This window comes from Entelurus aequoreus, linkage group LG23 (assembly GCF_033978785.1).
Source record: "Entelurus aequoreus isolate RoL-2023_Sb linkage group LG23, RoL_Eaeq_v1.1, whole genome shotgun sequence".
Taxonomy (NCBI): domain Eukaryota; kingdom Metazoa; phylum Chordata; class Actinopteri; order Syngnathiformes; family Syngnathidae; genus Entelurus; species Entelurus aequoreus.
The window spans coordinates 21,018,560-21,035,911 of NC_084753.1; the positions used below are offsets into that span (position 1 = coordinate 21,018,560).

The window sequence follows — 17,352 nt, forward strand, 5'->3', positions numbered from 1 at the left end:
AGGATGTACTAGGTGCGGAGAGAGCGAGTGGACAAGAATGTGTGTGTGCTCAGCACATACGTCAAGGTAACTTTTGGTTTGGGTCTCCGTCAAGGCGGGGCAGCAAGGTGGACAAACCATTGCAAAAATTAGCTGTCAAAATATAAGATAAAGACTAGATTTGAGGCCAAAATACTAAAAACTAGTGAAATTAACCAGCTGCATAATTGTATCTGATAAGACATCCTAATTTAAGGTTTGTATATCTCGAAATTAGCAGGACTTTTAAGGTAGAATTAGTATTTTATTCTGATTAGGCCCGCGAATGAATGATCTATGGCCCCCAGGATGATAATTGAATAGTATTAGAACCGGCCCGCAGGCCACAGCCGCCTGCTGCTGTTTTGCACGCACCAATACTCCTATCAGTGTTGGGGCTAGGAATTTTCAAAATGGGGTCCCGGGGACCTCATCAAGTCGTAAAAATGAGGTCCCACAGTAAATTTTTGGGGTCCCACTTTTTTGTAAGCGTTTCGAAAACAAATGATAAATGTATGCATTATAAAGTTAAAGTACCAATGATTGTCACACACACTTTTTTTAGTCTTTGGTATGACTCGGCCGGGGTTTGAACTCACAACCTACTGATCTCTGGGCGGACGCTCTAAATTATCCTGTTATATCTCACATTCTATATTGTGTTTTGGAAAAAAGGTTGTCATAAACGTTACTTACTGTAATTCATAAAAATAAAATAAAAATACAAAAGATGACAAATGTTTATGCATATGTAAAGGTATTCAGTTATAAACATTCATTCACTTTCTTCTTTCGTTCATGGATCTAAACTTTACCTCCTGTCTCTCTTCTCCTCTGCGAGCTGGCCTCTCCTCAAATCAGCCTCTGCGATACCCCGTCTAACCGCTTGACGCCAGACATTTCGGTTCTCCGCCTGTATCTCCCAGCTGTCCAAGGGAATATTACACGCCTTTAGATCTCTCTTGCATGCGTCCTTGAACCGGAGGGAGGGACGACCAACATGTCTGGAACCAGCAGCCAGTTCCATCCATCCATCCATCCATCTTCAACCGCTTATCCGGAATCGGGTCGCGGGGACAGCAGCTCCAGCAAAGACCCCCAGACTTCCCTCTCCAGAGCAACATTTGCGACTTCCTCCTGGGGAATCCCGAAGCGTTCCCAGGCCAGAGAGGAGATGTAATCCCCCCATCTGGTCCTTGGCCTGCCGCGGGGCCTCCTCCTAGTGGGACGTGCAACGAGGACCTCCCTAGGGAGACGCTCGTGAGGCATCCGCACGAGATGCCCGAACCACCTAAGCTGGCTCCTTTCCAAGCGAAGGAGCAGCGGCTCTACTCCGAGTCTCTCCCGGGTGACTGCACTTCTCACCCTATCTCTAAGGGAGATGCCAGCCACCCTTCTGAGGAAACTCATTTCGGCCGCTTGTATCCGCGATCTTATTCTTTCGGTCATTACCCACACTTCATGACCATAGGTGAGAGTAGGAATGTAGATAGCTCGGTAGACCGAGAGCTTTGCCTTCTGGCTCAGCTCCCGTTTCGTCACAACAGTGCGGCAGAGAGACTGCAATACTGCCCCAGCTGCTCCGATTCTCCGGCTGATTTCCTTCTCCATCTTTCCCTCACTCGTGAACAAGACCCCGAGATACTTAAACTCCTCCACCTGGGACAGAGTCCTGTCCCCTACCCGGACTGTACAAACCATCGGTTTCCTGCTGAGAACCATGGCCTCAGATTTGGAGATGCTGATCCTCATTCCAGCCGCTGAACACTCGGCTGCGAACCGATCCAGTGAGAGCTGAAGGTCACGAACCGAAGGTGCCATCAGGACCACATCATCTGCAAACAGCAGTGACGCAACCTTTAGCCCCCCGAGACGTATACCCTCTCCGCCATGGCCACGACTCCGCCTAGAAATCCTGTCCATGAAAATCACAAACAGGATAGGTGACAGAGCGCAGCCCTGGCGGAGACCAACCCCCACTGGAAACGGATCCGACTTACATCCAAGCACCCGGACACAACTCTCGCTTTGGTTGTACAGAGATTGGATGGCCCTCAGCAGGGTTCCCCTCACTCCGTACTCCCTCAGCACCTCCCACAAGATCTCCCGAGGGACGCGGTCATACGCCTTCTCCAAATCCACAAAACACATGTAGACTGGATAGGCATACTCCCAGGCCCTCTCCAGGATTCCCGCAAGCGTAAAGAGTTGGTCAGTTGTTCCACGACCAGGACGGAATCCACATTGCTCCTCTTGAATCTGAGGTTCGACTATCGGCCGGACCCTCCTTTCCAGTACCTTGGCGTAAACTTTCCCAGGGAGGCTGAGTAGTGTGATACCCCTGTAATTAGCACACACCCTCTGGTCCCCCTTTTTGAAAAGGGGAACCACCACCCCAGTCTGCCACTCCCTCGGCACTGTCCCAGACTTCCACGCAATGTTAAAAAGGCGTATCAACCAAGACAGCCCATCAACACCCAGAGCCTTCAGCATTTCTGGACGGATCTCGTCAACCCCCGGAGCTTTGCCACTGTGGAGTTGTCTAACTACCTCAGTGACTTCACTCCGAGAGATCGACGTCGAGCCCCCATCATCCTCAGGCCCTGCTCCTATCAGGGAGGGTGTGTCTGATGTATTTGGGTTCAGGAGTTCCTCAAAGTGCTCTTTCCAACGCCCTACGACTTCCTCACTTGAAGTCAGCAAAGTCCCATCCTTGCCGTACACAGCTTGGATGGTTCCCTGCTTCCCCCTCCTGAGGTGCCGTATGGTCTTCCAGAACAGCTTTGGTGCCGCCCGATAGTCCTTCTCCATGGATTCCCCGAACTGCTCCCACACCCTCTGCTTAGCCTCGTCCACAGCCACGGCCGCTGCCCTTCGGGCCCGTCGGTACCTTGCAACTGCCTCCGGAGTCCCCCGGGATAACATACCCCGGTAGGACTCCTTCTTCAGTCGGACGGCTTCCCTGACCACCACTGTCCACCAGGGTGTTCGAGGGTTACCGCCCCTTGAGGCACCTAAGACCTTCTGGCCACAGCTCGCAGCTGCAGCTTTAGCAATAGAGGCTTTGAACATTGCCCATTCCTGTTCAATGTCCCCAACCTCCACAGGGATGGCAGAGAAGTCCCGCCGGAGGTGGGAGTTGAAGTCCTTCCGGACAGAGGACTCCTCCAAACGTTCCCAGTTCACCCGCACTACACGCTTGGGTTTGCCAGGTCTGTCCAGAGGTTTCCCCCGCCATCTAACCCAACTCACCACCAGATGGTGATCAGTTGACAGTTCAGCCCCTCTCTTCCCCCGAGTGTCCAAAACATACGGCCTCAGATCAGCTGATACGATTACAAAATCGATCATTGATCTTTGGCCTAGGGTGCTCTGGTACCAGGTACACCTATGAGCATCCTTATGCTTGAACATGGTGTTTGTTATCGCAAGTCCGTGACTAGCACAGAAGTCCAATAACAATCCACCACTCAGGTTCAGATCAGGGAGACCGTTCCTCCCAATCACGCCAGTCCAAGTATCACTGTCATTGCCCACGGGCGCGTTGAAGTCCCCCAGCAAGACTATGGAATCCCCTGCCGGCGTCCCATACAGGACCCCATGCAAGGTATCCAAGAAGGCTGAATACTCTGAACTCCTGTTTGGTGCGTATGCACAAACAACAGTCAGAGTTTTCCCCCCTCCAACCCTAAGGCGAAGGGAGGTGACCCTCTTGTCCACTGGGGTGAACTCCAACGTACAGGCACTCAGCCGGGGACTCGTGAGTATCCCCACACCCGCCTGTGCCCTCACACCCTGAGCAACTCCAGAAGTGAACAAGGTCCATCCCTTGTCCAGGAGTGTGGTTTCAGAGCCCTTGCTATGCGTAGAGGTAAGCCCCACCAGATCCAACCGGTAGCGCTCCACCTCTCGCACCAGCTCAGGCTCCTTCCCCACCAGCGTAGAGACGTTCCACGTCCCGAAAGTCAGCCTCTGCTGCCCCGAATTGGTCCGTCCGGAGCCTCCACTTTCACTGCCATCCACTTGGCAGCGCACCCGACCCCACTGGTTCCGACCGCGGGTGGTGGGCCCACGTGGCAGAGAAGATGGTGTGTCCACGTAGCTTTTTCGGGCTGTGCCCGGCCGGGCTCCGTGGCAAGCCCGGCCACCAGGCGCTCGCTGACGAGCCCTACCTCCGGGCCTAGCTCCGGAGGAGGGCCCCGGGCTTCCTCCGGGCCGGGTAACGCATCCTCTTTTAGTGTAGTTCATGGGGGGTATCGTAACCCTGATGGGGGTGGCATTCGGGTGCTACACCTTGCCCAAGGGTGACCCGGAACTATGTAAGGCAGGGGCGTTCAACTCCCTGAGGCGTAATACAAGCCCACATACCACAGCAGCCAGTTGTCCATACATAATGTCCTTGGGAAGCCGTCCGTCCTCCATCCGCCGAACATGTCCCAGCCATCGAAGACGGCGCTGGCTAAGAAGAGAGTTCATGCTATGGATATTAGCCCGCTGAAGAATGACACTGTGTGGAATATGGTCCTGCCAACTAATACCAAGGATACGTTTGATGCACCGCATGTGAAAAGCGTTAAGTCGACGCTCTTGTCTTATGTAAGTAGTCCAGGTCTCGCTTCCGTAGAGTAAAGTGCTGAGAATGCAGGCCTGATAAACTCGGATCTTTGTATGTTGAGTAAGAGCGTTGTTTTCCCATACTCGCTTTGCTAGTTTAGCCATGATGGTATTTGCCTTTCCAAGCCTCCTGTCAAGTTCAACATCAAGCGAGAGTTTATTGCTGATTGTCGAGCCTAGGTATATAAAATTATCTACTACTTCTAAAGTGACACCATTCATCTTGATAGCAGGATTTGCAGCACCTTGAACACTGACATTGGTTTTCTGCAGGCTATCTATAAGTCCAAACTGTTCACAAGCATTCGCAAAACAGTCACTTAGACGTTGTAAGGCTTCTTTGGTGTTGGTAACAAGAGCAGCATCGTCTGCAAAAAGCATCTCTCGGATTAACACTGACCTCCTTTTGGTTTTCGCACGTAATCTTGCCAGATTGAACAATTTACCGTCAGACCGTGTGTGTAGATAGACACCCTCAATGGATGTGTCAAAAGCGTAGGACAGGAGTATAGAGAAGAATATTCCAAAAAGAGTTGGTGCTAAGACGCAGCCCTGCTTAACACCACTGTTGATAGAGAAGGAGTCCGAACAGGATCCATCATACAAGACTGTTCCCTTCATGTTGGAATGGAAAGAGATCAACATGCTGAGTAGTTTTGGAGGACATCCAATCTTTTGTAGTAACTTGAACAGGCCCTTCCTGCTGACAAGATCGAAAGCCTTAGTTAGATCTATGAACATCATGTAAAGAGGTTGACCTTGTTCTCTACTCTTCTCTTGAATCTGCCTGACTGAAAATATCATGTCGGTTGTCGATCTTCCAGCCCTGAAACCACATTGGGATTCAGGATAGATACGATCTGCAAGTATCTGTAGTCTGTTTAGGATTATGCGTGCATAAACCTTTCCAACGATGTTCAACGATTTTTGATATATACCGTAAGATAAATAATAATAATAATAATAATTAATAATAATACTTTCATTTAACCTAACTTAACTTTATACCAAAAGCACTGCTTTGGAAATCATTTGTACCCCTTTCAGAGATCACATTTAGTTCCCCTTAAACATCCTCATGTTGCACAATGAAATGTAAGCATAGGACGAAGTGTGCATTCCTGTAACTTTCTCTAGTAACAGCATTCCATGATTAATATAAATAAATTAACATTAATAATAAATGACAGTAAAATAAGCACACGTATGACTGAGGAGTCATAGTGTAACTTTGTGTGGTGTTTGAGTTGTCCGACTTTTTGTGTGGCCATAAACGCACCAGTGGTTTAGTGGTATGCGTGTTGGTGACAGATGACAAGTTGGTTTTGGCCTGGTTTGTACGGCAGAAAATGACTAGTTTTTCGAGATAGAAGTGTTTTACTCATGTTTTTGGTGTGGTTATGGCCGAATATAAACAGTTTTGCTCAATAAAGTGATCGATATAATTCCTGTCCTCGAAGCATCTCGATAGACGTTACAATAATTGAACGGTGTTCAATTGATGGGTGTTGACGAACACCGTTAGGGCCGCTTATTGTCACTCAAAGTTGCATTGCAAAATTACACAGAATAAATGTGTTTATTTTGTTTAGAATTCAGATGGGATTTGATTTGGTGCGCGGCATATATTTGCTGTGCGCAGAGCTGAGATAGGCTCCAGCGCCCCCCGCGACCCCAAAGGGAATAAGCGGTAGAAAATGGATGGATGGAGAGGACGCTTGAGCAGTGCGCAATTGCGCAGGCGCACACCTTAGAGGGAACATTGCTTGGCAGTCCATGTCTTGTTGAAAACACGCCATTCATCATCAACTTTTCTCTTTTTAGCGTCTCGGGTGTAAACCGTGCATCACTTGTCGCTGTGCACCTTCACTCACAGGTTACACACGGACATACGCCCATAAGTAACACTTTTCAAAATAAAAGCAGCACAGTTGTATTGCGCGCACGACATAGATGTTTTTTCAACTTTATTTTGTAATTTGTGATTGCAGCTGTTCACATTCACTCACAATCACGCATGCGCATAAGTCCACACGGTAGTAATACAAATAACGCTTTTCAAAACAAAAGCAGCATCGTTGTATTGCACACTCGACATAGATACTTTTTAAAATTTATTTTGTAATTTTTGATTGGCTCACGCGGGCCGGACAGGGACGCACAAAGGGCCGGATGCGGCCCGCGGGCCGCAGAATGCCCAGGTCTGCTGTAAATGTTGCTACTGTGAGTGGTCAGCACTTCAAAGGAGAATCTGTTCCTAATTGGTTTACCCTGGATAAATAAATATACATACATGTAAAATTGTAAGTAAATGTTTCGGCTTTTTGCACCTGGAACAAAATTAAAAGGTAAAGTTGGTAGATCCGGCCCGCGGGCCTTGACTTCGACACATACACTACCGTTCAAAAGTTTGGGGTCACCCAAACAATTTTGTGGAATAGCCTTCATTTCTAAGAACAAGAATAGACTGTCAAGTTTCAGATGAAAGTTCTCTTTTTCTGGCCATTTTGAGCGTTTAATTGACCCCACAAATGTGATGCTCCAGAAACTCAATCTGCTCAAAGGAAGGTCAGTTTTGTAGCTTCTGTAACGAGCTAAACTGTTTTCAGATGTGTGAACATGATTGCACAAGGGTTTTCTAATCATTAATTAGCCTTCTGAGCCAATGAGCAAACACATTGTACCATTAGAACACTGGAGTGATAGTTGCTGGAAATGGGCCTCTATACACCTATGTAGATATTGCACCAAAAACCAGACTTTTGCAGCTAGAATAGTCATTTACCACATTAGCAATGTATAGAGTGTATTTCTTTAAAGTTAAGACTAGGTTAAAGTTATCTTCATTGAAAAGTACAGTGCTTTTCCTTCAAAAATAAGGACATTTCAATGTGACCCCAAACTTTTGAACGGTAGTGTAGGTTTTAGATGGACTAGCTTGTTCACCACAAGTTGCACTAATATTACTTCAAATTAATTAAAACTGCAGTAATTTGACCATGAGTGTAGGGTTTGTGTTTTTACTGCCATCTCGTGTCTGCTTTTAAGTCTGTCCAGTACAAAACGAGTAAAACATCAATATATATATATATATATATATACCGTAATTTCCGGACTATAAGCCGCTACTTTTTCCCCTCGTTCTGGTCCCTGCGGCTTATACAAGGGTGCGGCTTATTTACAGCCTGTTCTTCTCCGACACAGACGAAGAGGATTTCGGTGGTTTTAGTACGCAGGAGGAAGACGATGACACAATGATTAAAGACTGACTTTTCATATACCGGTAGGCTGGTTATTTTGATAACGTACATGCGAGCACTTTGTATTACTTTGCACCGTTGTATTATTTGTACTCTGCACGAATGCTGTTCGCCATGTCAAAGATGTGAAAGTTTGATTGAATGATTGAAAGATTTATTGTTAATAAATGGGACGCTTTGCGTTCCCAAACAGTCATCTCTGTCCCGACAATCCCCTCCGTGGTAGCAGGAACCCCTATATACTACGGTAATTACACATCAAAACCCTGCGGCTTATAGTCGGGTGCGGCTTATATATGGAGCAATCTGTATTTTCCCCTAAATTTAGCTGGTGCGGCTTATAGTCAGGTGCGGCTTATAGTCCGGAAATTACGGTATATATATATATATATATATATATATATATATATATATATATATATATATATATATATATATATATATATACTAGTTTTCCATTTTTTGTTGAAATCCTGTGCTTTTTGAGATCAAGGAACATTGATAACAAATTCATAAAACCACAAATTTGATTCAAGGTTGTTGAAAAACACAAAACATTTTGTCGCAATTTTCTGAAAATTGAGCCAGTTTAGGCCACGACAACCAGGAAAAAAAGCCAGACGAAATCCGTAGGGACTGAAAAGTGATGTTCGACACACATCATATGTTTACAGTCTGACGATGTCCATTCACAGTAAGTGGTGCTCGTGTTGCCGAGGGTCTCCTGCCTGTGAAGCCCCGGGGGGGATGGACTTCAACCTCAGTGTTCCACTCCAGCTGGCATCAGATCCCCATGATCGTGTCGGACTCGGAGGCCCCGCTATTAGGGAGGGTGATGTCGGTACACAGTGGATGCGGTTGCCATGGTGCCGGCCCTTTATACGAGGAAGAGCAGATGTTAACTATGTTTCCACACCTTTTCTCTTTCGCGCACGTTGCTTCCCCACCTGTCTTCCAGGCGGGTTCGTCATCTGGTCGTCGCCATGTGAGGATGTGGAATTCGTACGTCTCCTCGCACCTCGCTGAATGTCCCAGGAATAATTGGCTCAGAACATCTTGTTACCAGGGCCCTCTTTTTATTTGGGGTACGGCGCTCTTGTTGACGAGTCTTTCCCCGGTGGAACAAATGGTGATGTTCTCTGGCTTTGTTTGTGCTCAACCTTGGCTGTGTCATTTAGATCCTCGTCGGTTGTCATGCCAACGGCATATCTAAGGCTGCGGTGCCAATTCATTGGAGGGATGGGATGCTGACGCATCACAGACAGCCAGGTACGTGCGGCCGCAGATGGACGTTATTGGCAGATGATTGCAAAGGAATTGTCACAATTCCACTTAAATTACTTTTTAATTGACTCTCATAGAGTGTCCGCCCTGAGATCGGTAGGTTGGAGTTCAAATCCCAGCCGAGTCATATCAAAGACTATAAAAATGGGACCCATAACCTCCCTGCTTGGCACTCAGCAACAAAGGGTTGGAGTTGGGGGTTAAATCACCAAAATGATTCCCGGGCGCGGCGCCGCTGCTGCCCACTGCTCCCCAAGGGGATGGGACAAATGCAGAGGACAAATTTCACCACATCTAGTGTGTGTGACAATCATTGGTACTTTAATCTTTAATCTTTAATGACAGAAACTTGTTTCATTTATGAAAAAAAATGCATCTATTAGAGCCATTTAGGCCCGAAGCACCTTCCAAACACAAGACAATTTAGGGCTGCTAATGAGACAACATCATTTATTAGAATGGAACACTTCAACACTGATTGAGGATGCAGTTCCGCTCCAATAGTTTTCCTTCCTGTAGGTAGAGATTTTGCATTTAATACAGAGCAGTTGCAAAAATAATGTGTACAAGTGATGCCTTAGAGTCGTACCGTAGTCTTGTTGGAATTAGCCTTCAGCCCACAGTTTGTCATTGCAACAATCTCATGCCATTTGTTGTCATGGGCATGAATTCTGCCTAGCAACAGTGGTCAGGAATATTGTTCATCTTTATTGCCGCGCCTGCCAGGTGTTGAAATTCTACTTGGCTAATGGTTTAGTAACTAAACGGCAATTATGACTGCCCTCAGAGGGTCCGTACATCGAAAAGTTCCTATCGTAAAGCAAATGTATCCGTAAGAAACAATTTAAATATCAATAATGGATTCCAGCCCAATAAAAATACCATATTTTAGTGAAAATTTGGACACTTTGAACACAATATAAAGTATATCAAACGAACATAACAAGGAGGTGATAATTGAACTATCTATTTATTAACAATCTAAAACAACGACAGGCTGAACTGACAAGTACCTGTGTTGCCCTCACAGACGATCAGAAATCACAAAAATCCTTCACTTGAACAAACGTATTGTTACCAGAGATGTCCGATAATATCGGGCTGCCGATATTATCGGCCGATAAATGCTTTAAAATGTAATAGCGGAAATTATCGGTATCGGTTTCAAAAAGTAAAATTTATGACTTTTTAAAACGGCGCTGTATGTAGTGGTACATGGACGTAGGGAGAAGCACAGAGCGCCAATGAACCTTAAAGGCACTGCCTTTGCGTGCCGGTCCAATCACATATTACCTACGGCTTTACACACACACAAGTGAATGCAAGGCATACTTGGTCAACAGCCATACAGGTCACACTGAGGGTGTCCGTATAAACAACTTTAACACTGTTACAAATATGCGCCACACTGTGAACCCACACCAAACAAGAATGACAAACACATTTCGGGAGCACATCCGCACCGTAACACAACATAAACACAACAGAACAAATACCCAGAACCCCTTGCAGCACTAACTCTTCCGGGACGCTACAATATACAACCCACCGCTACCAACTACCCCCCCACCCCCACACACAACTAAACCCTGCCCCCCTAACCCCGCCCACCTCAACCTCCTTATGCTCTCTCAGGGAGAGCATGTCCCAAATTCCAAGCTGCTGTTTTGAGGCATGTTTAAAAAAAAAAATGCACTTTGTGACTTCAATAATAAATATGGCAGTGCCATGTTGGCATTTTTTTTCCATAACTTCAGTTGATTTATTTTGGAAAAACTTGTTACATTGTTTAATGCATCCAGCAGAGCATCACAACAAAATTAGGCATAATAATGTGTTGATTCCACGACTGTATATATCGGTATCGGTTGATAACCCGAATCGGTAATTAAGAGTTTGACAATATCGGAATATCGGCAAAAAAGCCATTATCGGACATCTCTAATTCCAGCCCAACAAAAATACCATACTTTAGTGAAAATTTGGACACTTTGAACACAATATAGAGTGCTATACTGTACTGTATATTAAACGAACATAACAAAGAGGTGATAATTTAACTATCTATTTATTAACAATCTAAAACAACGACAGGCTGAACTGACAAGTACCTGTGTTGCCCTCACAAATGATCGGAAATCACAAAAATCCTTCACTTGAACAACCGTATTGTTACAATAATAAAGATTTTAAAAATAAATATCCTCTTTTACATTGTCATCGGCAAATGAGCAGCTGACGAGAAGAGAGAAAGGAGAAGGGGCAGGTGTGTATGTGTACCGTATGTGTGTGTGTGCACTTGAAAGAGGCGCTGCTAAACGAGAGGTAGCCTTCTCCACTGTGAAATAAGTCCGCTTTGGCATATTTTTTCAGGAAAGTCTGTTCTCATCACAATCAAAAACGTACGAAGCCGGCTCCCTCAATCTCGTCAATACAAGCAAGCACAAAACGGTTGCCAGAGGGACACAAAATGAATGAATGAAGCGTTCGTACATCGTTCGCACCTTTGGCTCGAGTAAATGCTATAGTCCCAATGTTAACAAGAAGCCAAATGCTAATGGTAAAAAATATATGTTTTGATCTACAAGCTGCAATCTAAATGCTAACAGAAACTTTCTTAGTTTGAGCTATGAACAGAATTTTAATTGAGAAAATACCCTGATATTTGTTTAACTCAATTTTACCAGTTTTAAAAGACTAAATGCTAATGTCAGAATGTTAACTGGGATTGTGCTTTGAGCTAAATTCCATAGTATATATGTTAATCGGGAGCTACATGCTATGATAACATAATTTCCATGCTACAGTCTGAATGCTAATGGTGACTTTAGTACTTTAAGCTTCGAACTGAATATTAACTGAGGATATACCTTGACATTTGTTCAATATCTTCCAGTTTTAAAAGACAAATTGATAACATAATGCTAACCAGCACTGTGCTTCAAGCTAAAACCTATAGTCACAATGCTAACATGAGGCTACATGCTAATGATAACAGATAATTTATTTGAATTATATGCAACAGTTGGAACGCTGATACAATTGAATAATTTTGGCTTTGGTCTGATCGTTAATTGAGGACAAAGAGTATCTCAAAATGTGATTATTCCCGTTTAGTGAGAAGATATTTTGCTGTAAGCTAACTAGGATTGTATTTAGAGCTAAATGCTATGTTTATAAAGTTAACCAGGAATTCTTCTTGAAGCTAGTATGACTTCTAACTCACTGTCAGTGAGTCATGTTCTGTTTGGTTTTTGGACACTTAGTTCAGGACTGCTTTTTCACTCTCTTGTTGTATCACCATAGCAACCATTAGTTTCACCTGTTTCACATTTTGAGTCACGCACCTGTTTTCACTAATCATGTATGTCACTATTATTTAAACCGATAGTTGCCAGGAAGTCAGTCTGGCGACATTACCTCTGCTCACTTCATGCCATGCTACTTCTGATACTCATGCCTGTTCATAGTTATGCTTCTTGCCATGCCACGTAAGTTTTGTTTTTTCATGTCACAGTTAACGAGTTTTGCTTCATGTTCATAGTTTCTGCCTTTGTGCAAGTTCTTGTTTCATTAGCCAAGTTTTTGTACGTCCGCCTTGTGTGCGCCTTTTGTTCCTTTTTTATAGTAATAATAAAATATGTCCTTACCTTCACGCCTTGCCCGCTCCAACTTTCCTTTGCATTCCGGGAAAACAAAACACCCCAAAGTCCCCTTGTTGACATTCTGAACTGTAAAAAAGAATGTTTTTGCCACATGAGGAATGGCCTTTGTAATACAGCAGCTACTAAAGCAGCTCCAGCTCCTTTTATTTCAGGTATATATTTGGAAAGTTTGCAAATAGAGGGGTTTGTAAATCGAGGTTTCCCTGTATCGAATATAAAGACATGATAGTCTCATTACACTACTCTTTTTCATTATTATATTTTCAGATTGAAGGAAAACTTGCTTTTAAATTGTAAATCAAGGCGACAAGGACATATTTGAGTATTATTTTTTGATAAGCACAAAAATTTTTCATCAAATATTGAAGGAAGGAATGCAGTACATTTGTTCGTCAAAACTGAAACAACAAATACATTTCACCAGAAAGTGCTTTATTATTTCCAGCCTTTTGCTCCATGTCTGGCACCCAGGCAACTGTTTTAGATTATTATGTTTTTTATTAACATATTGATGGATAACTAGCTTCGAATAGTAAGTCAAGATGACAAGTAGATATTTGAGTATTCATTTTTGGTACCAATAAAAAAAAAGCTTGGCTATCTTTTTAATCAATTATTAAAGTATAGAACACAGGCACATAATACTATATATATTGAAAGAATATAGTCAAGGTTTCTGTGGTTTATCCGTTATACAGTGCTCAGTACCGGGGTAGAGCGGAATATATGTTAGGTAAGGAAAAATATCATCCCTACAAGCCTCTTTGGCAGGTTTCCCTGCTCTAAAAGAATATATAGAATATATTCAGGCAGAAAGTGCTTTATTTCCAGCCTTTTGCAGGCCAGATGTGGCGGGTCGCGTCAAATGACGTGGCGGGTGGCGGGTCACTTCAAATGACGTGCCGGGCTACTTTAAATGACGTGGCGGGGCCACTTGAAATGACGTGCCGGACCACTTCAAATGACGTGCCGGGCCACTTTAAACACTTCAAATGATGTGGCGGACCACTTCAAATGACGTGGCGGGTCACTTCAAATGACGTGGCGGGTCACTTCAAATGACGTGCCGGGCCACTTCAAATGACGTGCCGGGCCACTTCAAATGATGTGGCGGGCCACTTTAACACTTTAAATGATGTAGCACGCCAATTTAACACTTTAAATGACGTGGCGGGGCCACTTTAAATGATGTGGCGGGGCCACTTGAAATTATGTGCCGGACCACTTCAAATGACGTGCCGGGCCACTTTAAAGACTTCAAATGATGTGGCGGGCCAGTTCAAATGACGTGGCGGGCCACTTCTAATGATGTGGCGGGTCACTTCAAATGATGTGGCGGGCCAGTTCAAATGACGTGCCGGGCCACTTTAACATTTGCAATGATGTGGCGGGCAACTTGAAACAATGTGGCGGGCCACTTTAACACTTTCAATGACGTGGCGGGTACCTTTAAACGATGTGGCGGGCCACTTTAACACTTTAAATGATGTAGCTGGCCGCATTAAGTGACGTGGCGGGCCACTTCAAATGACGTGCTGGGCCACTTTAACACTTTAAATGATGTGGCGGGAATCTTCAAATGACATGGCGGGCCACTTTAACACTTAAAATGATGAAGCGGGCAAATTTAGCACTTTAAATGACCTGGCGGGCCGCATAGATTGATAGGGCGGGCCGCAGTGACTGATAGGGCGGGCCGCAGTGATTGATAGGGTGGGCTGATTCAAATGACGTGGCGGGCCACTTTAAAGGATATGGCGGGCCGTTTTAAATGATGTGGTGGGCCGCACTAAAAGATGTGGCGGACTATATATGGCCCCCGGGCAACTGTTTTTGATTATTATATAATTTACTAACATAACTTGCGTTGAAATTGTAAGTCAAGGTGATGAGAAGATATTTCAGTATTTATTTTTGATAGCCACAAAAAAACTGGCCTAAACATATTTTGAATGTTACATTAAAGTGTACAACACAACATTGAAACAACAAATACATTTAGCCAGAAAGTGCTTTATTATTATTGTTATTTCATATTACATGTAAAAGTACTGGATTCGGTGGCCATTCCTCGTCTGGAACGGATTTACGCTGTTTTTAGGTTGAAGTGGTGCGGCGACACATAGTGGCCACAATAATTCATTAAGTTAAGGTCATGTTGCTGGATTTGTTAGTGGATACTTTCTAAACCTTTATATGTGCAAGTGATATACAGCTATAGTTATTTGAACAAATGTGCTGTTTAGACTGCAATATTGTTCCTGAAGGAATTCAGATGAATAATTTCCTACATTGGCTCAGAGTAGTTTGCTGCCAAAAAGAGCTGACAACATTTTGGGTAGAAATACTAAAAATGTGTTAATTTATCTGTCCATGTAGCTCCTTAGGTTCACTGATAGACATCCTAAATCAAGATTTGTATATCGAGAAACTAGCAAGACGTTAACGATAGAAAGTATTTTATTTTGAAAACAAGCATTAGTCAACTCGAAATTCTTAAATTAAGCATTCTGAGGATGTTGCAGAATATTTAAACAAGATTTTTTTATGATCACTTTGATCACTAGAAAAGACAAAATATAAATATTTAAGATGATGATGTTAATAAAGTCAATGACTAAAGATAAGTAAATAGCTACTAAAATTCAATTACTACAAATACAATTTTACAAGTGCCAAATAATTTGTTAATGATTTCACTCCACGTAGTGAACCCTGCACCGAAAAGACGAAGGGCTTCTGCAGGTGTGTGTGTGTGTGTGTGTGTGTGTGTGTGTGTGTGTGTGTGTGTGTGTGTGTGTGTGTGTGTGTGTGTGTGTGTGTGTGTGTGTGTGTGTGTGTGTGTGTGTGTGTGTGTGTGTGTGTGTGTGTTCTTGTATTTCTACCCTTCTTGAGACATCAACAATGAAAAGTACCTTCCATATGAGGATCGGGTGAACAAGTTAGGACATAAATCATGGTCCCAATACAGAAAACCATTGCATCTAATAGAGAATGTCTCATTTGCAACCCTGGTGGTGAAATCTATCAAAATGAGGGTGGTCACAAAAAGGAGGGATTTTTCAAATTGACTGTGTGTTGCTTTTAAAAAGTGCTCCCCCTCTGGTCAACATATGTAATAACAAGTGTGTGTAAGTAATTGAAATGTGCCCCCTTTGGCCAAAATTTATTAAAAAAATTAAAATAGATATCTATATAGAGACATACTGTAACAACTTGAAGTAAATAATAAAGATTAAAAACCAATTACAAACAACTTTTTTCTTATAAAATTGGGAACAATTTCTGATATTCCTTCTGTTTCTGTAATATTGCAATATTTTCTCGTAAAATTATTACTTTATAGAAAATTATTACTTTTTAATGCAAAATGGTGACAGTTGTCATAAAATGTGGACTTTTATCACAGTATTGTGTAGTGGATTGTCCGAAGCTTAAGCAGGCAACAAAAGTAGTTTAGTACAACAAATTTATTTAACCATTATCAGAAGTGCAGGTTGAATTGAGTTGTCCGTGCAAGCAGACACAATGTACTCCGGAGCACACAAGACACACACAAGCTAAAATCACTTTCAAGTCCCGGTCTTCTGCCATTTTTTATATGTCTCTTGTGCGTCACTGTTTTTATCTCGTGCGTCATGATTGTTTTTGCAACATCCTTGGACTCCCCAATCATACCCAAACAACCAAAACATTCTGTAGACAGGTTGGCACGACTTAATATTCACTTCTGTCCCACACCCGGGGACACAGAATAGAAGAGAAATCAAATGAGCATACATTCTTGACAGACATGAAATATAGGTCAAAGGTCAGAAATTCTACTACATACCCTCCTTCCAGGGTCCTAAGACCCTGGACCAAAACAATTTCTGACGTAGACCACTAACTTAAATCTCTACCACAGATAGAGGCAAAAACCTCAATGTTTTTATACGAGGCAAAAATTTCGTCTATGACCCTCCTTCAGAGCGATCGCTGTTACCAGCCTGCAGTAAAACCATCTCACAGAACACAATTAGTGGCCTACCCTTTGAATTAGTAAAGGAATAACAAATACTTTGATCATGAACATAATTAGATGAATGTATATAGACTTATGACTTTAAGACATTTGCAAAACTATTTTTTTCCGGCATTTGCAATGAATGTAGTTACCAATATTGTTAATTACCAATTGATTTTGAACACACAACTGAATTTCGTATGAGTCCATGTTCGATTAGTGCTCGTGTAGATGGCTAGGTGGTGCCTCAGGCTGGTGGCCTGCCGACACCTCGTTGGGCTTTTGGCTGCCTTGGTGAAGGAAGAGATCCACTCAAACAGTCTGTCTCTGTCTCTTCTTGGGGTGTGGTTCAGTCCATTGGGCAGACTGTTTAATGGCATGTGCGCGCTGGCCGCTTTGGGGAAAATTGAGGTAGAATTGGGGCTTTGGTGAAGGCTGGGGCAGAGTATGGGGCGTTTGGGCTTTGGTCCAGGCCCTCAGCTTGCTTCAAGGCCTCCTCGCTGCT

The 17,352-nt window shown here is 43.7% G+C and overlaps 1 protein-coding gene across 1 annotated transcript in view; it reads left to right on the top strand.

Annotated features, from left to right (window-relative positions):
* Window positions 1-8,831: 8,831 nt before the first annotated feature.
* cnr1 (cannabinoid receptor 1) overlaps window positions 8,832-17,352 on the top strand; it is a 55,123-nt gene continuing 46,602 nt past the window's right edge. The window contains exons 1-2 of the mRNA XM_062033977.1: window positions 8,832-8,977; window positions 9,071-9,161. The gene's annotated coding sequence lies outside the window, so the exon portion shown is untranslated. The remainder of the gene's footprint in view (window positions 8,978-9,070; window positions 9,162-17,352) is intronic.